The following is a 25,050-nucleotide window of genomic DNA, read 5'->3' as shown; positions in this document are numbered from 1 at the left end:
TGGTAACATTGACTCATTCCAATTTCTTTTCCTTTTAAGCTCTTCTCTGGTTACTTTTATTGATTTAATTACTTATTATATTGGATGCATTGAAAAAATAAATATTTAATTAAATTTAGTTAGGTTTAGATGTCTGCAACTGTTTCTCTTCAAAAAAGACTTCGAGTCACAAGGTATGGTACTGGTATTGCGCATGGCCATCGGCTCCATGGTTAGATTGTTTCTCCGAATGGAGGGGGAGGGTGAGGATAGGAATGGAGCGTTGCGATATAGAATGTAATGGCCAGGCAGGAAAATAAAGAATAAAGAACTTCTGCAACGGCCAAAGGCTTCTGTGGTGGAGTGTGGGCGCATGTGAATCTACAGCATTACATGTCACAAACAGAACCTTACAGGATAATTAACATTTTCCATTTCTGGCATGTGTAGCTGTAGACAGATGATGTGCATAGGCTGTAAAGCAGTCCTCCCGTAAGCTGTGGCTAGCCAGAGAACACTGCAGAGGGCTGAAAGACAACAGAGTACAGCTTGGCCAAAGCTAGCTTGTTGGTGTGATAAGTCGTCCACACATTAGTGTTTAATGAAGGTGTGTGGAGTGGACCAGGTAGGTGCTTTGCAGATGATCGCTATCAGGATGTTACAGAAGAAAACCACAGATGCTCCCTTCTTAAAAGTGGAGGGGAGTCTGGGAGGTTTAGGCAAAGACCACTTTGCTTTAGCGTAACATGCCTGGATACATTTAGCCAGCGAACATGTGATACCCGCTTTGGAGAGAATACACCTTTATGTGGCTTAAAGAAAGAAACAAAGAGTTATTGTGTCATGTGGAAAGGTTTTGTTCAGTCAATGTAATACAGGAGGGCATCTTTTTACTTCTAGTGTGTAGAGAGCCCTCTCCGCCACTGACTCAGGATCAGGAAAGAACACTGGGAGGTCTATGGTCTGGGTAAGGTGGAAAGAAGAGACCACATTGGGGAGAACTTTGGGGTTTGTCTTAAGGACTGCTTCATCTTTAAGAACGTAAACGAGGGGTTCTTCAAGTGTCAGGGCCTGAATTTCATGGATACGCCTGAGGGAGGTGTCGGCCTCTAGGAAGGCTACCTTCTAGGAGACATACTGTAAAGGGCATGCGTGAAGTGGTTTGAAAGGAGGAGCCATAAGTCTCGTGAGAAGTATATTGAGATTCCACAGAGGGATGGGTGGCAGCCTGGGTGGAATTACTCTTTATTACCTACATGAATGCCTTAATTAATGGAACTCTTAAGAGTTGAGTGTGCTCCCTGCTCAGAAGGTAGGGGGCAACCAAGGGAAGTCTAATGAAAGTATGATCAAGGCCTGCTTTTTGCAGGTGAAGCAGGTAACAGACAATATCTTAGACTACTGCTGTGAGCATGGTTAATGTGTCTGGGAGAGCAATACTGCACAAACTGCTTCCATTTAGCTGAATAGGCTCTTGTTGTAGGCCTGTGAGCTTCTTTGAGGATTAGCATACACTCGAGTAGCCAAATTCTAAGACATCAGGAGCCAGATCGCAAAATTCAGTTGCTTGGGATTTGGGTGCCACAATGTGCCCTGACTCTGCATGAGAAGGCCTCGCCGAATGGGCAGCTTCTCGTGAGCTCCCAGGGACAGGTCAAAACGAGTTGGTGAACCAGGGCTGTCTGGCCCACCTGGGTGCCATTAGGATGAGCGTGGCAGATATTTTCTGAAGCCTCCGAACCACGAACAGAAGATGAGGGAGAGGCGAAAAAGTATAAGCAAATATCCCTGACCAATTCATCCCTTGTGTATAGCTGATCAACTGTGGGTGTGGATACTTCGGAAGCAACGCTTGGGCATTTTGCGCTTACAGCACCCTACTCTATTTATTTAAGATTGGACTCGCTGCTCTAAAACCCATTGAGACTGACTTTATTTCTACTTATACCGTCCTTTTACTCTCCCCCACAGAACCGTTTTCATTTACATCGCCCTCAGGTATCTACACGTACTCATCATGCGCCACTTGCAACTTTCTTTAACTCGGTCATCGCATATTTTCCCTTGACTCCTGCTGCCTGTCTAAAGAATAATTCATACAACTTGTCATATGCGGTGTCGTTGGGGCATATTTTTCTGAACATGATAATATAATTAATAGTCCTTTGTGCTGGATGAATGTTGAATCTCACTTGTCCACAATCCAGAAACTCTATGAGAGATCTAATTATTTTCATTGTAACACATTCCAGTCACACCTCTGGGTATAATTAGAGAAATTTCATAGCAAACTGCATGAGGCATTTCCCATTTGGATTATTAAGTTAATTTTCTACAGTCGGATGACTGTGTAGTTATTTGTTATATTTATCTATATACAATTTACTTATTTGGATGTTTCGCTGTATTTTCGGCAACAAACACTGTGCCAAATAATGGGGCAGTTTTACTTAATAATTTTTGCATACATCATTGATACAGAATTTTCGTTTGCTCACCATGAACAATGTTTCAACGAACAACGTGATGATTTGTTTAAATGCAGAACCAGATATACTTATTGGTTTCTAGTTTGACTCAATCAATAGCGATCAGTAATAGCATGTCGTCTAATGAATGTTCCTTTTCCCACCCACGCGCCAAGTCACCTAGAATTATCTTGTTAGCTATGTTTTTCTTTTTTACAGGATCGCTGACTGACATGTTGCTAAACACAGATATTATTTGGTTGCGCCGCTTGTAAATCAAGCAGTTATAACGTTTCCTGTAACTCTTTACATCATGATTTCTTCTCACTAGGTTCCTTTCTATGACCTGCGTGATGTCACAATTACTATGTACAGATGTTGCTTTAGTTTTCACTTATATAAGGGTTTGCACACACGTAAGGTGTCTTCCTGCGCTTTTCACTTAAAAAGCTTGTTAGCGTCTCATGTGTATATCTTCTTTCCCATACTATGTTATTTTATTTTCTCCCCAGCCCTGAAGAGTCACAAGCTAAATTGGCTCGCTTGACGAAACACGTGTCGGCTGGTTGTTTTTTTTTTTGTCTTGATTTCATCCTTCCAGAGCAGGAAGGCCTAATACATTTGAAAGAAACTATTCACACGTGTCTACCTTGTCTCATTACGTACAATTTTGCGCTCCCTAAGAAAACTTTTGCTTATAAAAAAACCTGCATGATCTACTCATTATAAAGTGTGCACAGGACTTGTGTTGTATCCAATGCTCCGAGCCAACGCAGACATCTGTGGTGAGCGGGTCTGCCATTTATGTAGATAGCACATGGCTGCTATTTTGCCTCTGTGAATAAAGACCACTTTGTGCTGCACATAAATGAGGAACAACTTGAGAACAAGCTGGCCAGCCAGTAGATCCAGGTAGATGATGTGGAGACCCTGTTGATGGGGTGTCCACGTGCCCTGCACAGTCAAGTTGTTGAAGTGTGCTCCACAGACACTAAGGAAAGCATCAGTTGTGACGGTCGCCTGCGGTACTGGGTCACGGAAGGGCCACCCTTACAACAGATTGGTGCTGTTCCACCACTGCACAGAGCGATAACTGCGGCCCCAGATCAACACTAAATCCTCCCAGTGACCCTTCGCTTGTGACCACTGTACCACAAAGGAAAGGGCACATATGTAACCGGGAATGAGGAACTATGGTGATGCAGGAAGCTATCATGCCAGCCGTTTAAATAAGGGAAGACGTTGATGCCATTCCACAAAAAGTGGGTGGCTACCACTACTAGATACTTTGTAAAGACCCAGGGAGTGGGGGTTACCAGGAAGGGTACCACTTTGAACTGGTAATGCTGACCACTTACTACAAACCAGAGGAACCAGTGATGTGCAGGATCGATGGGGATGTGGAAGTAGGAGTCCTTAAAGTTAAGGGTGGTCATGAAATCACCTGGATCTAATAGAGGGAAGACATCCTGGAGTGTCAGCATGTGGAAGTGCTCTGACAGCATGTATTCTTTGAGGGGCCTGAGGTAGAGTATGGGTCTGAGAGACCAATCCTTTTTGGGGATGGTAAAGTGCAGTGAGTGGCACTTATTCAATGGCCTCTTTCTGAACGAGTGTCTCTAATTCCACCTGGAGTAGGCGCTGGTGTTCTTAGACGAGGGTGTGTGCATGGGGAGGACAATTCTATGGGGCAGAGGTGAGTTCTAGGCAGTATTTCCTGCTTGATTACAGACAGAACCCACTGATCAGAGGTATTCTCGAGCCAATGGGTAGAAAACCCCTGGAGTCACTACCCCAACTAGTGTAGTGTGATTAGGGGGCATGGAAATGGAATCAGCTGTTTAGTAGGGGCAGCTGACTTAGCCACAGCACCTCTACTTCGGCATCTGGAGCAACTATCTTTGTAACCTTCCCTAGTGAACCCCTGTGAAAGTGTCTGTTGCTGCCTCTGGTATGGTAGATGCCTCAGGAGAGGTGGTTTTAGAGCCACCTCTATAGCTGGAACTACAAAAGGACCCTGTGGAAAAGGTGACTCCCATTGCCTTTGCGGTGTCTTTGTCCCTTTTGATCTTTTCCAACATCTTGTCAACCTGCAGTCCAAAGAGGTGCTGCCCATCGAAGGGCAGGTTGAAGAGATGCTGTTGTACCTCTGGTTTGAAACCAGAGACATGCAGACAGATGTGTCATTGAATCAGGACTCTGGAGTTAATGTCCTGCGCTACACTGTCAGCTGCATCCAAGTCGCAGCCTATGGCGGTGCTCAATATGAGCTTAATAGAGTCCCAAAAGGTTTTTTTTAGAGACCCCCCAGCAAAGTCAACCGAAATACACAAAATACACATAAAGGACATTGAGTTTTTATCTAAGGGAAGCACTAAAACTAGCCTTTAGCAGTTTATGATCTATTTAGGTAAGTGTGTCTTAAAGGATGAAAACCCTCGCCCACCCTAAGGTGGCATGCTTCATCATCTGGTTCCTGCTGTTAACACAGACAAATGTGGTGATGGAGTGTGCTACAACTCTTTTAAACCAAGAGAAGAGGAGCCGCTTTGCCTACTTTAGCAGGGGTTACACCAAAATGAGCAGACTGAGGTTGGTGACGTTAGAGTGTGGTGTGAAAACAAAGAAAATGTGAATAGTGATTAAAAATGCCACGCTGTGGCCTAGCACAGTTTTAATACATGTCCCTGATGAGCATATTAAAAACAGAAACAAAGTTTCACCCCAAGCATGATAATGCACTCAACATGTTTCTGCCATTAATAATAACCATACTAAGTGGTGTACAGCATTTTTTTTCAGGACCACCTTTCTAACACATCACTCAGTAGTTGAAGAAAGTGTGTGAAATATGAACTGAGACTAAACTAGTACAAACGCTGAGCCATAATCAATATGGCTGTGGCTAATATGATTTACATCTGCAAAGACAACCATGAGACAATTACAAAAAAACACGTTATAATAGTGACAAACAGTCATATTCCCGCATAACTATGTCACACAGTGTTCTCCATAACAGATGCACATTAGAATCATAAGTGCCACTACTGCTCCCACAAAAGTGACCTATTCATGTCATCAATGTTGTGGAAACACCGAACACATTTTTTTGCAGCATAACATGATACCAAAACATTGTGTTTTATTAAAAAAATTATCCAGCTTCTTTGCAACCCACACTGACCAGTGACTACAGTGCTCTCTTTATATTAAAAAAAAAACACCAGCACATATCAATGGGCTAAAACCAAAATGTCCACGGAGAGTACTGATTCAAACGGATCGGGGTGGAAAAAACAGGAGGTATTGGTGCCAAACAGGGAAGCACGTAGACCCGCGGCTCGGTGGATGCAGGTACACACCAGATGGCTAAAAGAAGCAATCTAACAATGGAGCCGATGCCAAGTTGCATTACCAGCCAAAGGTTGAGACACCATATCTTGTGACTCGAAAGACTTCTTCGAAGAAAAACAAATTGTATACATCCAAGCTCAACCCTAAATGGCAAAAGTATGCACAGCATGAGCATAAACATCCACATGTGATGTGCCACAAACACAATTACTTTCATCACATTTCTACAGAATGGTCTTGCACTAGTTTACATATGTACAGGTTTAGATATATTTCTGTTAGAATGCTGTAGGATAACTTGCGTGGGGTTATTCAGTGCTATTGACTATTGCGGAGGATCCCCTGGAAGAGAACATGTTGTGTTTTCTTGGAACATTACTCTTACTGTGATTTAAGCAAAAGAGTGGTGAATCCAAAGCTTTGCTCGCCATCAGTAATTCTTAAGAGCTTATTTCCAAATGTACAATATAAATAAATTTAACACAGCATGTTTCCATAAAAATACAACGTTCTATTACTTAAGAACATTGTGAAAGCTGATTAGATTAGTAATCGTCTGCATACCCATGGGTGGGGCTAGAGCTCAAGTTCCAAGGGTTCTGAAGGAAAGACAGAACCTTACTGGTCTCTTCTTACAAAACCTTATTGGTGTTTTACCTGTTCATGAGTAGGCAGGGGCTAGACTTAAAGTCTGTTTTGTTTATTAACAAACTTCCACAAGCAGGTAATCCAATTCGGGGTCCTGAGAGCACGTCAGATGGGGCAACCAGTGATAAAGGGTACAATGAATCTCTCGCCATAAATCAAAATGTTGTAATTATTACTAGTAAGAAGCAGTTATCCTGGCCAACATGGAATGTCCATGACCCTTACCTACTGGAAAGTAATAAAACCTTAGATTTGATTAGAAGTTATGTTATTATGCTTCAAGAGACTTGGTTGTTAAAGGATTGGCTGTCAAATGGGTTGATACGTTTCAATTAATGTGCATTAGGCAAAACTGTAGAGAAACTGTCATGTGGTCATACTATTTTGGTATAACTACAGATTATGGGCTCCTCAATTACATTGGAAATGTATTGCCAGTGGTAACATGCTTTAGGACAGGATTTTGTAAGGCGTGGTCGGACATAAATAATTTACATCTCATTTTTCCCAAACATTCGCACATCTCTTCAAATTATTTACAGATTTGCAAACTTACTATCATTTATTGGTATATCGCTCAAGACGAAAGAGCATAAGATCATTTAATGAAGAACAAGGTTTTGGTTCTAAAAAACTGCATTTACAAAAGTTATATAAATACATCACGAGATGAGAGGTTGGGTAAATATTGTGCCTGCCATATCTACTTGACCAAAAATTCACAAAAATATTTATCACTACCTGGTCGCCCAATCATTTCTGAATGTCAATCTATTTTAAAACCACTAGCACAACAAGTTGACTTTTAATTAAGGCTTATGTGGATAAGAGCCCCGCTTTGACTAAAGACAGTACTGCAGTAATTAACACACTTGAATAGCTCCTGTGTGATATGTCTAGTCGCTTATTAGTCACAATGGATTCTGAGAGTCTGTATACTAACATTCCCCAAAACAAGATACTCGGAATATATCAGAAAACATTCTAGAATCCAGAACACAACCACATATCAACCTCTTATTCTTTCTTGGCACCCACGTAACCAAGAATGAGCTGGTCATCCACGCGGAATTGTTTGGTGCAATCCTGACGGTGGAGCCTCTCTTCCTCTTTTGAAGGATGTGGAGGCGGACAGAAGGTGGGCAAAGTGATGGTTTGGCCAATGTGGAAAGAAATAAACCCCTTGGGAAGAAAGGAAGGTCTAGTTCTGAGGACAACCTTGTCCGGATGTACAGCCAGAAAGGGATATTTGGAAGACAGAGCTTGTAGCTCACTCACCCTGCGTGCAGAGGTGATGGCCCCAGAAAGGCAGTTTTCAAAGTTAGAAGCCTGGGAGGACAGCTATATAGCGGCTCAAAGGGAGCGCACATAAGATATGTAAGAACCAAGTTTAAGTCTCAACTGGGGTATTACAAAGGGAACAGAAGGAAAAAGATGAGTAATGCCCTTAAGGAAACGATTTACAACAGTAGACTTGAAAAGAAAAGGCTGATCAGGAAGCCTAAGGAAGGCTGAAATGGCAGAGAGGCAGCCCTTGAGAGTGCCCAGTGCAGAGCCCTGCTGGGCCAAAGAAAGGAGGAACAAGAGAACCTCAGAAAGAGATGTGGAAAGGGGATCCACAGCCTTTGCTGTGCACCATGCCACAAATGTGTTCCATCTGCAGGCGTATACCGTCTAAGTGGAGGGATGCCAGGCTGCCAAGATAACATTATAGACTTCGGGAGGCAGGTAAAACAACAGCAACTGCCGCCGCTTAATCTCCACGCAAGGAAATGGAGGCGGACAGGTTTGGGTGGAGGACCGTCCCCTGCTGCAGCGACACAAGATCCTCCCGAAGAGGCAGTCTGATCGGAGGATCGATAGCCATGCTCAGGATACCAGACTCTTCGTGCCCAATCCGGAGCCACAAGAATGACTAGGGCCCGGCAGTGCTGGATCTTCTTCAGCACTCTGGGCAGAAGAGGTATAGGTGGAAAGGCATATAGAAGACTGCAACTCCACTTGCTACGACTACTGGCGTAAGACTCTCCTTCCTCCACAGCCACGGTAGGAGGAAACAATATGCCAAGTTCTGGTGAGGTATCCAGACCACTGGCTTCCCCAGTTCCTCTCTCCAGTCCGGTTCATAGCCTAACTGGTCAGTTAAAGGGTCTCCAGACTCTTCCCAGTCCTCCTCACCCTCCTCTGGCTGCCAATCCAGTCTAAAAGAGCCAGGGTAGAACATAGGGCACAAAAGCGTCCGTCGACACCGGTCCAGCTCAGTGTATACATCGGGATGGAGGCTGGGGTCGACGCCAGCTGGGGACACAACCGGCATCGGCTGCGGAAGAGGGACCGATTGAAGCGGCGCTGAGGGAGGTGTAACTAGGTCGACCGGCGCCAATCCGGATCTAGCCAAGTCCACAGGCCTGAAAGAGCGCTGGCGGAGTCGGGCTGCTCAAAGATGGCATGCATCGCTTCCTAAAATTGACTAAGCTGGGCGGGGTCGCACCAGGAACCAGAAAGGGAGGGAATCCCTGAGTCGACCCGTGGGAGGGGCAATACCCAAATCCCTCGTCACGTCGGCCGACGGACGGGGAGATGTCGAAGAGCGATGATGCTTCTTCAACTTCTTCAGGTGCTTGACTTACCTAACCCCGAATGCGAAGATTTGGATGAAAAATGATGGTGGCTCCGCAACCGGTTCCGCGACCGGTCCCTCGACCTCCTACGCAACCTGGACCACGAGCGGCACGGAGTCGACTGCCTGGCTACGCGAAGCTTTCAGGACCGCTCCCGCAAAGACTTTGGATTTATGGTCCAGCAGTCGGAGCATGACTTGGGGTCGTGGTCGCGCTCCAGGCAGAATAGGCACACGCGGTGAGGATCAGTCACCAACATCAGTCAGCTACAGGAACCGCAAGCCTCGAAGCCTATTCTGCTCAAGGTCTCTGCTAGGTTGTTTCTTACTCCTGGAAGATGTTCCGCCTTGATGAAGTGTTGTAATGCCCATTCCCAGATCTTTTAAGTTTTTATGGATGGAATATGAGACTTCGTTCCTCCCTGTTTGTTGAGGTAGTGCATGCAGGTGGTATTGTCTGTACAAATGAGGATGGAGGATGCACTTATCCGTGGGGCAAACAACTGAAGAGCTAGGAAACTTGCCCTTAATTCCAGGCAGATGATGTGCATCCTGGAGAGAGAGACTCCATTTGCCATTTATTTGTAAGTCTTGAAGGTGAGCTCCGTAGCCTCCCAAAGAGGTTTCCGTTGTCAGAACACACTCTGGAAGTGGAGAGAGGAATGTCAGACCCACAGAGAGATTGCTGCCAGACTGCCACCAAGGAAGTGCTCTTTTCATGATCAGAGTGGTCCGAATAATGTCCTTGAATGATCCTGGCACCTGAAGCAATTGCCTGTCCAACTGCTCTTGGAAATATCTCATTCTGAGACATGAGTAGGGCACCATGAGGATGGCCGAGGACATCATACAGAGAAAGGATTTGTGGAGACAGGCAGAAGTGAATCCTATTTTGGATAGACTGTGAGCCAGTGATATGATGTTTTGTCTTTCTGTGAACAAGAATGCCTTGTTTTGGAGGGTATCCAAAGTTGCTCCGAGGAAAGTTATCCGTTAGGAGGGTGTGAGAACAGATTTCTGGTAGCTGATTGAAAGCCCCAGAGAGTGACACTGTTGTAGACAGATGGATATGGCTTACGAAGCCTGGTGAAGAGAAGGAGCCTTCCCTAACCAGTCATCGAGATACAGGAAAATCTGAAGGCCCCATAATCATAGGTGTGCTGCCACAGGAGGGACACATTTAATAGATATCCAAAGAGCTGAGTGGACACCAAAAGGGAGGGCCTTGAATTGATAGTGTGAGCCTGCCACAGTGAAACGGAGAAACCTTTGGAGTTTGAAATGGATAGGAATATGGAAATATGCATCCTGTAAATCGAGGCTGGCCAGAAAATCCGAATGGTTCAGAAGCTGCAATATCTCCTGTAGAGTTACCATGCGGAAGGATGTTTTCTGTTGGTGTTTATTGAGCTTTCTGAGGTCCAGAATGGGACGCCATTATCCAGATTTTTTCTTCACTAGAAAAAAGCAGAAGTAGAGGCCCATTCCCCTTGGGGATGTGGAACTCTCTCTATGGCTCCTTTTTGAAGCATGATGAATTCCATCTTCCTGAGTAACGGAAGATGGGATGGCAGAGATGTTTGTGGTGGATGAGGAGGTGGTACTGTGACAAACTTCAGGGTATGACCACACTTTATTATATCCAGGACCCGTTTGTCTGTGATAATATTTTGCCATTGATTGTTATAACGTGTGATGCGTGCTCCTCTGGATGGTAGGATAGGGGAGAGTTCAGCAGGCACCAAGACATTGTCACTATTTTCTAACAGCATCTCTGGACTGTGCTGGTTGTTTACTTCTGGGTATCCTAGAGTATGCAGCCTGTGGTGGTGCACAATAGGACTGTTGCCGCTGGTAGGAAGGGCGAAAATACTGATAGGTCTATGGTTAGTATCTCTGGTAGCCCTCACAAAATGAATAGGCTGCTCCATGAAAGGGGGTCTTCCTATATAGGAACGTGCCCAAAGCTTTAGTAGTCTCGGTGTCTGCCTTAATGCCTGTAAGGCGTCATCTATGTGCTTACCGAAAAAAGTGCATCGCCATCAAAAGAAATGTCAAGAACCTTACTTTGCACCTCAGGGCAGAATGTTGTTGCCCTTAACCAACCCTGACATCTAAGAATGGCTGCTCCAGCAAGCTAACGTGAAGTCAGGGAAGCCACATCCATGGACGCATTGATGATCTCCGAGGCAGATCTTTCTCGCCTTTAGCCTTGCCACATTTGGCGGTTGTTTGGTCTTAATATCGCTAGTGCGTTGGTCGCATGCACAGTAGTACCTGGTGGTGGTAAACCTCTTCTCAAGGTTATCAAGGCACCACCTTCTCTATCTGGTAGAGCTGTGATAGACACTGAAGGCTTCCTTGACCTCCGTTGTGCGGCTTGAGTCTCGTTTTGGGTGTCCTAACACTAGCTGGGGCATCATCAGGAGCCTTGTATTTCTTGTCTATTCTAGGTAAAACTGCGATAACTGTAGCATGTATTCTCATGATATTCATACCTTCCTCCCAAATATGGTCTATTATAGGGAATACCCTCACAGTTTTCCAGGATTGGTTTTTAAAATCGCAAAGAAATTAGTCAGACTGCTTGACTCATCAGTAGCTGAATAAAATAGGCTGCTCTCTCCATTAATGAGTGGAACCCTGCAATGTCTTCCAGCAGAGAATCCGCCATTTTAGGAGCTGGAGAAGCAGGTGTTAAAATGATGTACTCTTCCCACTCACTGCCAGCTGGTCTAGCTCTTTGAATTTCGCCTTCCTCCATATCTTCATTATCAGAGGGTTCATGCTGTTGCAGAGGTAGAACACCATCTGTTCCTTCTAGGTGAAGGATCAGACGTGAGGTGGATATGCCGCTTCATTGACTACTGGTCAATGAAGGGAAACGAGTATGATAATTCAACACAGCTTCTGAATCTTGAACTAATACAATGGGAAGGTAGATCATGGGCTCAAAAGCAGGTTCCATATACTGTCATTTAGTATGGTGATTATGAAACTCCTGTTGATAATAGCCGCCCTCATAGTCATCTTCATCATCATCTTGATACTTGACATGAAGTTCAGAAGGACTATGAGCAGGGCCAACCATGCAGTCATCATCTGACTCTTCCAAGAAGGTTACAGGAGGTAAAGGCAAAATCACTGCAGGATTTTGAAGAAAACCCCTCCTCGACGCGCCCTCGACAAGCATGTCGACGATGGATAAAGAGTAGTAAGTTGTAACGCCAACAGTCTTTTAATGCTGGGTATAGCATGCGTCATCAGCAGTTTCGTCTGCAGCAGCGGTGTCTGTGTCCTCGACGAGGACATAATGGGTATTGACGATGAAGTTATCGCAGTCAGAGCCATCGATGCACTCACTGTCGTCGTGGTTGTTGTCCACAAAGAGGGGGTCGTCGATGGAGCAAGCGCCATCGACGAGGATGCTGACGTTGACAAGGAAGTAGTCGTCGATTATGTAGGGATTGTCAACGAGGAGCTCATCAGCGGTGAGAGTATCTTCGCCAATGGTACAGGCATCGACCATGGAGTCGCCGTCGACAGTGCTTCGTGGACTGTGTTTTTTTCTTATGACGAGATCGTCAAAGACAATGGAGGGGAAGTATGCCCTGGTGGTGATTTCTGTGTCAACAGAGACCCAGAAGATGTTGTCATCGATGACACAAGCTTTTTAGAGACTGCAATCTTTATAGCAGAGGGCTCCGATTAGGTTTTCTCTTGTTTTAAGGTCAGATGGATTTTCTTCTCAACAGGAAATTAACACTTTACTTTTCGTGAGGGACCTGCTGCTTCATGACGAGATTTTTTAGAAGCTTTTTTATTGCCCTCAGGAGTGTTCTGAGACCTCTCTCTCCTTTTTGATTTTTCCATAGAGGTATGTGAGGCAGAGCTTTCCTCATACTCAGAGATGAGACCAGATATACTTTTAAATCTCTGCAGCCAAATCAACAGCCTACCCTCTACATCTTTAAGGGTTTTGGTTGAAAAAGTCCTACACATTTTGCAGTTCTTTACTTTATGTTGGAGAAACAAACAGTAAGTATTATTTTACTTACCCAGTAAGCATCTATTCTTGGCATGTAGAGCTGTAGATTCACATGCTTTGCATACTCTTGCCATCTAGTGTTGGGTCCGGATGTTTACAAGTTGTTTTTCTTCTTAAGTCTTTTGCAGTCATGAGGTAAGGTGACTCCTCCTTTCGATGATAATGCGCATAGGCTTCGACTCCATTGTTAGATTGTTTTCCTGCAAGAGGGTGAGAATGGAGTAAGTGAAGTATAGAGATGTCCATGCCTATGTAATGTAAATAATGAAAACTGCAACAACCACAGGTGTCCGGGGAGGAGGGAGGGAGCATGTGAATCTACAGCACTACATGCCAAGAACAGAAGCTTACTGGATAAGAACAATCTGTTCGAGGTATGTGTGCTGTAGATGCACATGCTTTGCATATATTGTATAGCAGTATTCTCTTAAAGCGATCGCCAACCAGTGGGTGTTGCAGTTGTTTGAATAAGTATTTTTATTACTGCTTGGCCTACATTAGCTTGTTGACACGCTAATACATAAACAAAATAATGTTTTGTAAAAGTGTGAGGTGTAGACCATGTAGCTGCTTTACATATGTCAGTTATGGAGTATTGCCCAAAAAGGCCACAAACGCACCTATTTTACGAGTACAGTGTGCTCTAGGAGGTATAGTTAAAGTTCTTTTAGCTTTAACATAACAAGTTTGAATACATTTACCAGCCCAACTAAAAATCCCAGATTTAGAGATAGAATTTCCTTTATGAGGTGGAGAAAATGCAACAAACAGTTGTTTTGTGAAAATCTTTTATCTTTTCAATATAGTATAATAGTGCTCTTCTGATATCAAGGTGTGAAGAGCTTTTTCTGCAACCGAATCAGGTCGAGGGAAGAACACAGTGAACTCAACTGATTGGTTAATATGAAAAGCAGAAACTACTTTTGGAAGGAATTTTGGGTTTGTACAAAGAACCACTTTATCTTTATGAAGTTGAAAGAAAGGTTCTTCTAAGGTCTGTAGCTCACCAACACGCCTTAATGAAGTGATCGCAATGAGAACGATAATATTCCATGAAAGAAATTGTAAATCACAATTGTGAAATGGCTCAAAAGGTGGACTCCTAAGTCTTGTGAGAACAATTTTAAGGTTTCTAACTGGTGCAGGTGGTACCCTGGGTGGCATTACCCTTTTAAGTCCTTCCATGAAAGCTTTAATTACTGGGACTTTTAACAAAGACACATGTTGTCTGTTTTAAAAAAAAATTAGGCTACTGCCGCCAGGTGTAACCGAATGGACCTATAGACTAATTCAGCTCGCTGTAGTTGCAAAAGGCAACAAATAATATTTTGTATAGATGCATCTAACGGATTGTGTTGTTAGTACAATATATAACAAACCTCTTCCACTTTGCTGCATAACATGCTCTAGTGGTAGGTTTCCCTGCTTCTTTAAAAATTGTCATACAATTCGGTGGTAAGTTTAGGTATCCAAACTCTATGAATTCAGGAGCCAAAGCGCTAGGTTGAGCTCCTTGGTGTTTGGATATCTGATTTCTCCACAGTTCTGTGTGAGGTGCAGCTTTTGACTAGGGAACCACTGACAGTTCTAACAGTGTAGTAAACCATGGCTGACCAGCCCATGTGGGCGCCACTAGAATCATTGTGAGTGATGTTTGCCTGAGTTTCTGAACCAGAAATGGAAGTAGAGGGAGAGGGAGGAAAGCGTAAGCAAATATTCCTGACCAGTTGATCCATAGGGCATTGCCTTTGGATAGCGGGTGTGGGAACCTGGAGGCAAAGTTTTGGCATTTTGAGTTCTCTGATTTGGCAAAGAAATCTATCTGTGGGAATCCCCATTTCTGGAAGCATGGAAGTAGAACCTGGGGATGAAGTTCCTATTCATGTACTTGTTGCCGCATCCTGCGGAGGTCAGCAATTTGGGTGTGCTTGCCTGGGAGGTGTTCTGCCAGAAGAGGAATTTTGTGATGTATTGCCCAGTACAAAATGGTCTGAGGCGTGACAGTGGTAAAGAGTGTGTGCCCCCCCCCCCCTTTGTTTTTGTTCATAATACATAGCTGTCATATTGTACGTGCGGACTAGGACACCTTTCCCAATGAGGTGAGGTTTTAAAGCTTTCAATGCTAGATGTACACCTAGAAGCTCCAGATAACTGATATACAGACTTTTGTGTTTGTTGTTCACTAGACCTTGAATTGTTAGATTTTGTAGATGGGCACCCCAGCCTGTGAGAGATGTGTCCGCTGTTAGTATGACTTGTGGAATAGGTTTTGTGTGTTCCACCACTGTAGAGAGCGACGAGTGTATTGTCTACCAACACTAGATCTGTTAATTGACCATGTGCTTGATTCCACTGACATGCTAAGCATTCCTGTAAAGGACGCATGTGTAATCTTGCATGAGGCAGTATTGCGATGCATGATGCCATCATCCCTAGTAGCTGCATAAAAGTCCTGACAGTTCGGTATTGGTTGTTTCGAAATTGTAGTAAGAGAGTTTGAACATTTTGAATCCTGGCTGCATTGGGAGAGGCTGGAGCTGTACGAGTGTTTAGCATAGCTCCCAGGTAGGACTGCAGTTGTGAGGGTTGAAGATGGGACTTTTGTGCATTGACTGTAAATCCCTACTGATTTAGAAGGTTAATGGTATTTTGAGTGTGTTGTAAGCACTTTTGTTGTGTGTTGGCTTTGATGAGTCAATCGTCCAGATATTGGAACACATGAATTTGTTGTCTTCTTAAAATGAGTTGCAACTACTGCTAGACATTTTGTGAATACTCTGGGTGCAGTAGTCACTCGGAATAGGAGTACTTTGAATTGATAGTGATTTCTTGCTATCACAAATCAGAGATATTTGCGATGTGCTAGGTGAAGTATGACTTCTTTAACCCCTCCCCTGCTGATGACGGAACCGCTCCGTCATCAGCCGCGGTGGCGCTGTGCTGATGACGGAGCGGTTCCGTCATGGCCCCTCCCGCTCAATAGAACGCTCAGCGCGGGCGCGGAATTCGCGCAGGAGCGTCGGGCGGGCCATGACGGAACCGCTCCGTCATAAGCACAGCGCAACCGATGCTGGTGACCGAGCGGTTCCGTCACCAGCATGCGCCCCCGCCGCATTTCCGCCCTGCCCCCTTAGCACTGCGGCGGAATAGCCGCCGCAGTGAAGGGGTTAAGTCTAGTGTGGACATAAAGTCGCCTTATCATAGAAGTGGAAGCATCAGCTGTATGCTAACCATATGGACGTTTTCTGACAGTATGTATAGGTTTAAAGGTCTGAGATGTAAGATTGGTCGTACAGATCAGTTCTTCTTGGGAATTAAGAAGTAAAGGGAGTAAACTTGTGATCCTTGGTGTTGTAAAGGAACTGGTTTTATAGCTCCTTTCGTTAGAAAATCTTCCACTGCTTGTTTGAGGAGCTGTTGGTGTTGTAGCGAGATTCTGTGAGCGCGAGATGGAATATTGGAAGGATTGTTGGTAAGTTCCAGGCAGTAAGCATGTTGGATAATGTCCAATACCCATTTTTCCTATGTTACTCATTGCCAAATGGGGACGAATTATTGTAATCTTGCCCCGACAGGTGTAAGAGGGTCGGGTGGAATTGTGAGCAAGTCACCGTTTGTTGGGAGATGGTAAGGAATGTATTGGTGTCCCTTTACCTCTGCCCTTGAAATTGTTTCCTCTGTAACCACCTTTATAAAATCCTCTTGATGGCGAGGGTTGTGTATTTGACTTGTATAAAGACACATTTGGAACTGAGGAATTACCTGTGAATCCCCCTCTATAAATTGAGCGGCAGAAGGAGCCTCTATTGGATGGTGACTGAAGAGCTCCCATTAATTTTGCCACTTCTGTGTCCTTTTTTATCTTCTCAACTGTCTCATCTACTTGAGGTCTAAAGAGATTTTGTTTATCTCCGAAGATATCTTAGGTGTGTTTTATGTTCTGTCGCTGCATGTCTCTTCGTCGAGCCCGACGATCACACAGAGGCTTTTTCGACCGGAACGATCGACAAGCGTTGCAGTCTAGTTCCTTGTGCTCCGGTGAGAGGCACAAATTGCAGACTTTATGCAGGTTTGTGCATGGATACTTGGAGTGTCAGAGGACAGAATTGAAACGGAGTCCGCTCCATTGGCAGAAGACGGGATACTACGGAATGGAGTGTAAGTCGACGGACGTGACTAGGCCTGAAGGCCGCCTACGATGTCTTCTATACCGAAGATAAGAGTGTTTTACTTTTTTTCGACATGCAGAGAATGTCAAACTCGTTTGAAAGAATACAGATGAGGGTTCAGTCTGTTGCGCACTGAGGGGATCCCAAAGAGCGGTCTCGTACCGGAGTGCCGCAAACCACGACCGAAACCAATTGCGGAAAGTAAACAATCGAACAATGGAGTCAATGCCCATGCCCATTATCAGCGAAAGGATGAGTCACCTTACCTCCTAACTGGAAAAGACTTCTTCGAAGAAAAACAACTTGCAAACATCCGGACCAAACACTAGATGGCAGGAGTATGCAAAGCATGTGTATCTACAGCACACATGCCTCGCACATGCAGTTCTTATGGGGACATTCAGCATGGAGCCTCTTCATACTGCATGTTCCACACGACCTGTAGAGACCTTTCTTTGAAGAATCTGACATTTTTGAGAAGATGTATGAAGTTTGAAGGAAAAAAACTGAGGAGAGGTCAGGGAGACTCCCTGTCTCACGACGTGCGGTAGAAAATCTGAAGAACTCAGCCGCTCTTGGGAGTGTTCTACAGGGTGCTGTCGCCTTATTGGTTGTTGCTCAAGTTTGGTCCTTTTTTCACAAAAGAAGAAAGTTGGGCTATTAGAGTGACTGTTCATTGCATTGTAGCCTATGATAGTATTATCTACTGCTTTTACAATGATACTGTGGGACTTCCACGCCGACGACAGAGATGATTCAAGCGTGTGAATCTATGAAAAATCCAATACTTGAGAAATCTATTTTTACATTTAAACGCAAACAAAATCTGAAAGATAGACCGGTAACAGGCATACATCGAACCAAAGACTGCTTCTATAACAGAAAGATTTGGTCTTCAATTTATCATTGGCCATTTTCGATGGGGAAACTGTATAGCATGAAATACCACCCAAGCAGTGAATGGCAAGACATTCCATTTGAAACATTTCCCAAACTGTCATACAAAGAATGTGATATACTGCATTAAATGCCCATGCAGTTTGCCATACATAGGCAAAACTACACCGGAGATACATCATATCATTTAACATCACTCAAGAATCAGACTCTTGCTCATACTCCGATTGTGGACTACTTTGAACAACATATACATGCACCTAGAGACATGGAATGTTGGGTGATCCAAGTAGTAAAAAGCCCAATCAGGAATCGCAACCTTGATTACCAACTCTTCCTGTTTGCAAATATATGGGCCTGGAATGTGGACAGTGCCAATTCTGGCTTAAACGTGTCAGTGGAATGGCAGAGCTTAGACTTGTACAAGTAAAACGTTTTGTCAAGTTTTAATTCCCTATGTCATTAATCTCTCTATGCTCCTAAACACTATGCTGTTTTTCATTTCATATTGATTGGATTGATACTTTGGTTACAACGTCTTCAAGTAATGTCTAACAACTGCATTAAAGCAAATCTCGCATGATTTTCTACATTGTTCATATATGTAAATTCCCAAGACTCTAGCATATCTTTAACTGTTATGACAAACATTTTGTAACTGTTTTACTTAACCTGTAAACAACAATTTTAAGAAGTCGGTGCCAATGCATTATCTCAAAATATAAGCATATATTGGGGCTATTTCTCTGACTAGTTATATTGAATATATATTTTGTCTTCTCACATCCATAACCCCTAAATAAATAATGCAAGATTGTTTGTTATTCTGCATGAAATAAGCCTTTTGACAGAGAGTTACCTGTAATATTGCCGCAATGCTATCAATTTAAATTTTTTAAGCAGTCTAGTTGCTTAGATCTGCTCGCTTTCTCAAAATGGCTGAGCGGGCAATGCTCTGTTTACTTTGCTTGTATTTCTGAGCAGCCCACATGACTGCATTGAGAGTTTTGACTGTACAAGCCATTTCTTTACAAACATTAGTAAGCAATCTGGGCACTGTAGTGTCTATGGCCCTTCCTTTTTGTTACATAAGCATAATGAATTTAAGGTTTTTCTCTACAATATTTCAGCAAAATATGTATTGCCTCAAATTCGAGTTGGCGAGTTTATTACTAACAAAATATTTGTTTGTCTGATTGGGCCGGTTTGTTTTTAGCTTACCAATATATATTTTCTCATAGAAGGATACTTAATATCAGGAATAATTTCACAGCTTTAGATTCCTAAATCATGTAAGCAAACATTTTGCCTTTTGACACTTTTGCATTTATTGCATATGATGTTTGTCATCAAGTAATGGCCACATTGGATAATTAATCTTCCCTTAAAATAACTTTGACAGAATTGCTGGACACATTTTTCTGGTACACGAATGAAATGGTGTTTGGTCACGTACACAAGACACAGGACTTTGGTATATTTCAGCGGGTTTTCCGAGGCGTGTATTCAAGCTTGTATCTTTTACAAATAGTGGAGCAAACTAGTATTGTGTTTCTAAGCATAAGTCCTGAGGATGGTCGCTTATATTAGCTATAAAAGAGACAGAAACATTGACGTCCTTCCACTACTTACCTCTGCATAATCAAGTAATTTTCAGTCAACACATAAGAAAACAAGTTACTTACCTGTAACTTTGGTTCCCCAATATTGGTAACTTTCATAGATTCCCATGCTTTTGTATCATTCCCCGTCGTCGGAATGGGAGTCTCGATAAAAAAAAATAATATAGCAGTAGGTACAAAAGAGAAAGAAAAAGGCCTAGGCCTCATTCTCTTTTATAGCATATCCACCTCTTTTTGTAAAAGAGACCAAACTAAGCATCAGCCAATCCGAAGAGCCTCACCCTATAGAACCCTCCTGAACGAACCTCAGAGCCTCAGATTTTCGTAGCCGTTGTGTACCAGTAAGCACGTCTGCTGAAGGCTGAGCTTTCCTCGGGGAGGAGGGTGGGCGCATGGGAATCTATGAAAGTTACCAATACTGGGGAACGAATATGCTACTTACCAGTATGCATCTGTTCTTGGCATGTAGGGCTGCTGACATTCATATCTGTGCATAGATCGCCGCCTAGTGTTGGGTCCGGATGATTGCACATTGTTGTCCTGGAAGAGTCTTCGAAGTATCACGAGATAGGTGGCTCCTCCCCTGGACTACAGTGCGCATGGGCATCGACTCCATCCCCAGATTGTTTTTAGCCATTGTGGCCAAGATGGAGTGAAACTCAGTGAATGATGACCATGCTATGAGTATATGTGAATACTGCAGCTGCTACAGGCGCCGGGGAGGAGGGCGGGCGATATGAATGTCAGCAGCCCTACATGCCAAGAACAGATGCATACTGGTAAGTAGCATATTCGGTTCGAGGCATGTGGGCTGCTGAATTCAAATCTGTGCATAGAATACATAGCAGTCCCTCCATTAGCGGCGGCCGTCCGTGCCAGCTGCAGCAGTTTGGAAAAGTGTTTTGAGAACAGCCTGCCCTACAGCTGCCTGCTGTTTGGAGTGCACATCAACACAGTAATGCTTAGTAAATGTGTGTGTGGTAGACCATGTGGCTGCTCTACATATGTCTTCCAAAGGAATGTTTCCAAGGAATGCCATAGAGGCCCCCAACTTTCTGGTGGAGTGGGCCCTTGGCGGAATGGTAAGAGTGCGTTTTGCTTTTAGATAGCAGATCTGGATACATTTAACGATCCACCTAGCAATACCAGCCTTGGAAATAGGGTTACCTTTGTGGTGTGGTGCAAAGGCGACAAAGAGTTGCTTAGTTTTCCTAAAATCCTTGGTCCTATCGATGTAATACATTAGGGCCATTTTTACGTCAAGGGTATGGAGCATCCGCTCCGACAGTGACTCAGGATTTTGAAAGAAAACAGGTAATTCAATTGTCTGGTTGATATGAAATTGAGACACAACCTTGGGAAGAAATTTAGGGTTAGTGCGAAGCACTACCCTGTTGGAATGAATTTGAATAAATGGCTCTTGGATAGTTAGGGCTTGTAATTCACTAACCCTCCGTAGCGATGTAATTGCCATGAGGAAAGCCACTTTCCACGTCAAGAACTGAATCTCGCAGGAATGCAGTGGTTCAAAGGGAGGACCCATCATCCTGGTAAGGACCACATTGAGGTTCCACTGCGGAGCTGGTGGAGTCCGTGGAGGAATGACTCGTTTGAGCCCTTCCAGAAAAGCCTTAATGGCAGGCACCCTGAAGAGGGAGAGGTGCTGCCTATTCTGGAGATAAGCGGCCATTGCAGACAGATGAATGCGAATGGAAGCATAGGCCAGATTACACTTGTACAGATGGAAAAGGTAACAGATGATGTTCTGAATAGAAGCATCCAGCGGGTTAATGTCGTGGTCTGCACAATAAATGACAAACCGCTTCCATTTTGCCGCATAGCATGCTCTGGTGGTGGGCTTCCTCGCCTCCCGAATGATGTCCATACAGTCGGAAGGTAAGTGCAGGTAGCCAAACTCTAGGACTTCAGGAGCCAGATCGCCAGTTTGAGCTGTTGCGGATCTGGATGCTGAATGTCGCCATGGCTCTGCGTCAGAAGGCTGGGTGTGAGATGTAGTCTCTGATGCGGTACAACGGACAGTTCTAGAAACGTGGTGTACCATGGTTGGCGAGCCCACGTTGGAGCAACCAGGATGAGAGTCATCGAGTGCTGCCTGAGCTTGCGTGCCACCAGCGGTATCAGAGGTGCTGCGGGGAAAAGCGTACGCAAATTTGCCTGACCAGTTCATCCATATCGCATTGCCCTGCGACTGTGGGTGTAGGAACCTGGCGGCAAAGCTTTGGCATTTTGCGTTCTCCCTTGTGGCGAAGAGGTCGATCTCTGGATGACCCCGCCTTCGGAAGTACGGTTGGAGAACTGATGGATGTATCTGCCACTCGTGCATTTGGTGGCTGTGCCTGCTGAGCAGGTCCGCCATCTGATTGTCCTTGCCCGGGAGGTGTTCCGCCATGAGGAAGATGTTCCTCTGAATGGCCCACTTCCACATGCTCTGAGCCAGATGAGACAGCTGCGGAGAGTGTGTTCCTCCCTGCTTTTGAATGTAGTACATTGCTGTCATGTTGTCCGTCCGGATCAACACGACCTTGTTGCACAGATGTACTTTGAAGGCTTTTAGTGCCATGAAGATCGCCATCAGTTCCAGAACATTGATGTGCATCTTCCTTTGCTGTTGCGTCCATAGTCCCTGCATAGTGTATTGGAGTACATGCGCTCCCCATCCCTGGAGAGAAGCGTCCGTCGTCAGGATGATCTGTGGCACAGGCTCCTGGAACGGTCGGCCCTTGCAAAGGTTTCGTGGATTCCACCAATGCAGAGAGTTGTATGCCCGACCGCTCACCAACACTAGGTCTTTCAACTGGCCGTGAGCCTGAGTCCACTGACGTGCCAAGCACTCCTGAAGCGGACGCATATGTAGTCTCACGTGCGGGACTATGGAGATGCAGGAGGCCATCATGCCTATCAACTGCATGAACACTCTTGCTGGAAGCGAGTGTTGCGGTCTGAATTTTTGGATTAGCGATTGAATGCTGCTGACTCTCACTGAATTCGGCTGTGCTGTGGCCGCCAGAGTGTCTATGGTCGCACCCAGATACTGCCGTATGTGGGCGGGCTGGAGGTGGGATTTTGGGTAATTCAGTGAGAATCCCAGATCGTGCAGGAGGTGAATGGTGTGGGACACGTGGGCGGCACACTGCTGGGCTGACTTCGCTTGGATGAGCCAGTCGTCTAGATAGGGGTAGACGTGGATGTTTTGTCTCCTTAGATGTGCCGCCACAGTCGCCAGGCACTTTGTGAACACCCTGGGTGCCGTGGTGACACCGAAAGGCAAAACCCTGAATTGGTAGTGCTGGTTTTGGATGGTGAACCTGAGGTATTTCCTGTGTGAAGGGTGTAGTGGAATGTGAAAGTATGCATCCTTTAGGTCTAAAGTTGCGAGAAAGTCCCCCTGCCGGAGCAGCGGGAGCACTTGCTGCAGGGTCAGCATATGGAAGTGCTCCGACAGGATGTAGAAGTTGAGGGGCCTGAGATCTAGGATGGGCCTGAGGGACCCGTCCTTCTTTGGAATCAGGAAGTACAGGGAGTAAACTCATGTGCCTCTTTCCTGCATAGGCACGAGCTCTATTGCCCCTTTTTGCAGCATGACGTTGACCTCCTGCTGCAATAAGTGCAAGTGCTCGTCCGACATAGGACGGTGCCTTGGGGGTATGTTGGGTGGAGTGGATGTTAACTCCAGACAACAACCGAATTGGATAAGCTTTCTGACCCACCTGTCCGTGGTGATGGACTTCCAGACGGGCAGGAACTGCTGGAGTCTCCCCCTGACCGGTGTTGTGTGGTCGGGGGGCAGTGACAAGGCGTCACTGTTTGCTGGCGGTAGAGGACCTGGAGCTGTTGTTGCCACGTCCTCTGCCTTTGGCGCTGTTGCCGCGATAACCACCTCAACTCTTGTTGGCATAAGTAGTCTGGGTGTTGCCCTTGTAGAATTGCGCGGACTGTGAAAGCTGACCCCTTGAGGTGCCTCTAGTATTGAAGCGACGAAAGGACCCACCCCGAAACTGCTGGGACTGCAAGGCACCCATGGATTTTGCAGTGTCAGTGTCCTTCTTCATCTTCTCTAGGGTGGTGTCAACCTCTGGGCCAAACAGGTGATCTGGGTTGACCGTTTGGTTCAAGATGGTGGTTTGGATGTCTGGCTTAAAACCAGAGATTCTCAGCCAGGCATGTCTCCGAAGCATAACACTGGTGTTAATAGCTCGCGCAGCAGTGTCAGCTGCGTCCAGAGCGCATTTAATGGAAGCGTTGGAGATTAGCTTCCCCTCTTGGATTAGCATCTCAGCCCCTTCTTTGTATTGATCAGGCAGGTGTTGCAAAAGGGTCTCTAGTGTATCGTAGTGAGCCCTGTCATAACGCGCCAGAAGCGCCTGTGTGTTTGAGATGCGCCATATGTTGGCTGCCTGTGCTGCTACCCTCTTCCCTGAAGCCTCAAAGACCTTGGATTCCTTGTCTGGGGGAGGAGCATCACCCGTAGTCTCAGAATTGGCCCTCTTCCGGGCATTCGAGACGACAAGGGAGTCCAGAGGCAATTGTCCTTTAATGTAGGTTGGATCAGTAGGTGCCGCTTTGTATTTTTTGTCAATCCTCGGGTTGATGACTCTTGCCCTGGTAGGTTCCTTGAAGACCTCAGCAGCATGCTTCAAAACACCTTTCAGCATAGGCAGAGTTTTCACAGTCTTTTCAGATACAGAAAAGGTGTCAAAGAGGAAATCCACATCCACAGGGTCAGCATGCAGCTGGACATTGTGATTGGTAGCGGCCCGTTCAATGAGGGCATTGAAAGCAGCAGAGTCTTCAGTAGGTGAAGTCTTAGCAGAGAAGAGTTGAAGGTCTTGTCCGGAATGAGGATCCCCAGGGTCACCACCAGCTGACCAGGGCTCATTTGTGTCCTCTGGGTCAGTGTAGACCAGGTAGCTATATTCATCCTCCTCATCGCCCTCACCAGCGTCCACATCGGAGTAAGTGGGCGAGACCTCATGAGCTTGTGGTGAAAGGGGTTCCACCAAGGCAGAGTACCAGCAGAGTCCCTTTTCTTCTTGAGGGGGATTTTGTAAGACTCCAGTTGGGGTTCCGGGGTGATTTTCCTCTTCCGAAGGGAAAGCCTTCCCGTTTCGGCGTCGAAGAAATGTTCTTGACGCTCCTCCTCCGAAGGTTGTCGAGGCCGCGGGCCGTGGACCACCAACGACGCCTTCGGCGCCGAAGAGACCTTCTCGGGCACGCCGGCACC

General features: G+C 45.2%; 1 protein-coding gene across 2 annotated transcripts in view; it reads right to left on the bottom strand.

The window, feature by feature from the left end:
• The window catches only part of DENND4C (DENN domain containing 4C), a 1,503,495-nt gene that overhangs the window by 904,431 nt on the left and 574,014 nt on the right, over nucleotides 1-25,050 (bottom strand). The window lies entirely within an intron of this gene.

Source organism: Lissotriton vulgaris, unplaced genomic scaffold (assembly GCF_964263255.1).
Source record: "Lissotriton vulgaris unplaced genomic scaffold, aLisVul1.2 SCAFFOLD_247, whole genome shotgun sequence".
Classification (NCBI taxonomy): domain Eukaryota; kingdom Metazoa; phylum Chordata; class Amphibia; order Caudata; family Salamandridae; genus Lissotriton; species Lissotriton vulgaris.
This window is presented reverse-complemented; position numbering and strand designations above follow the sequence as displayed.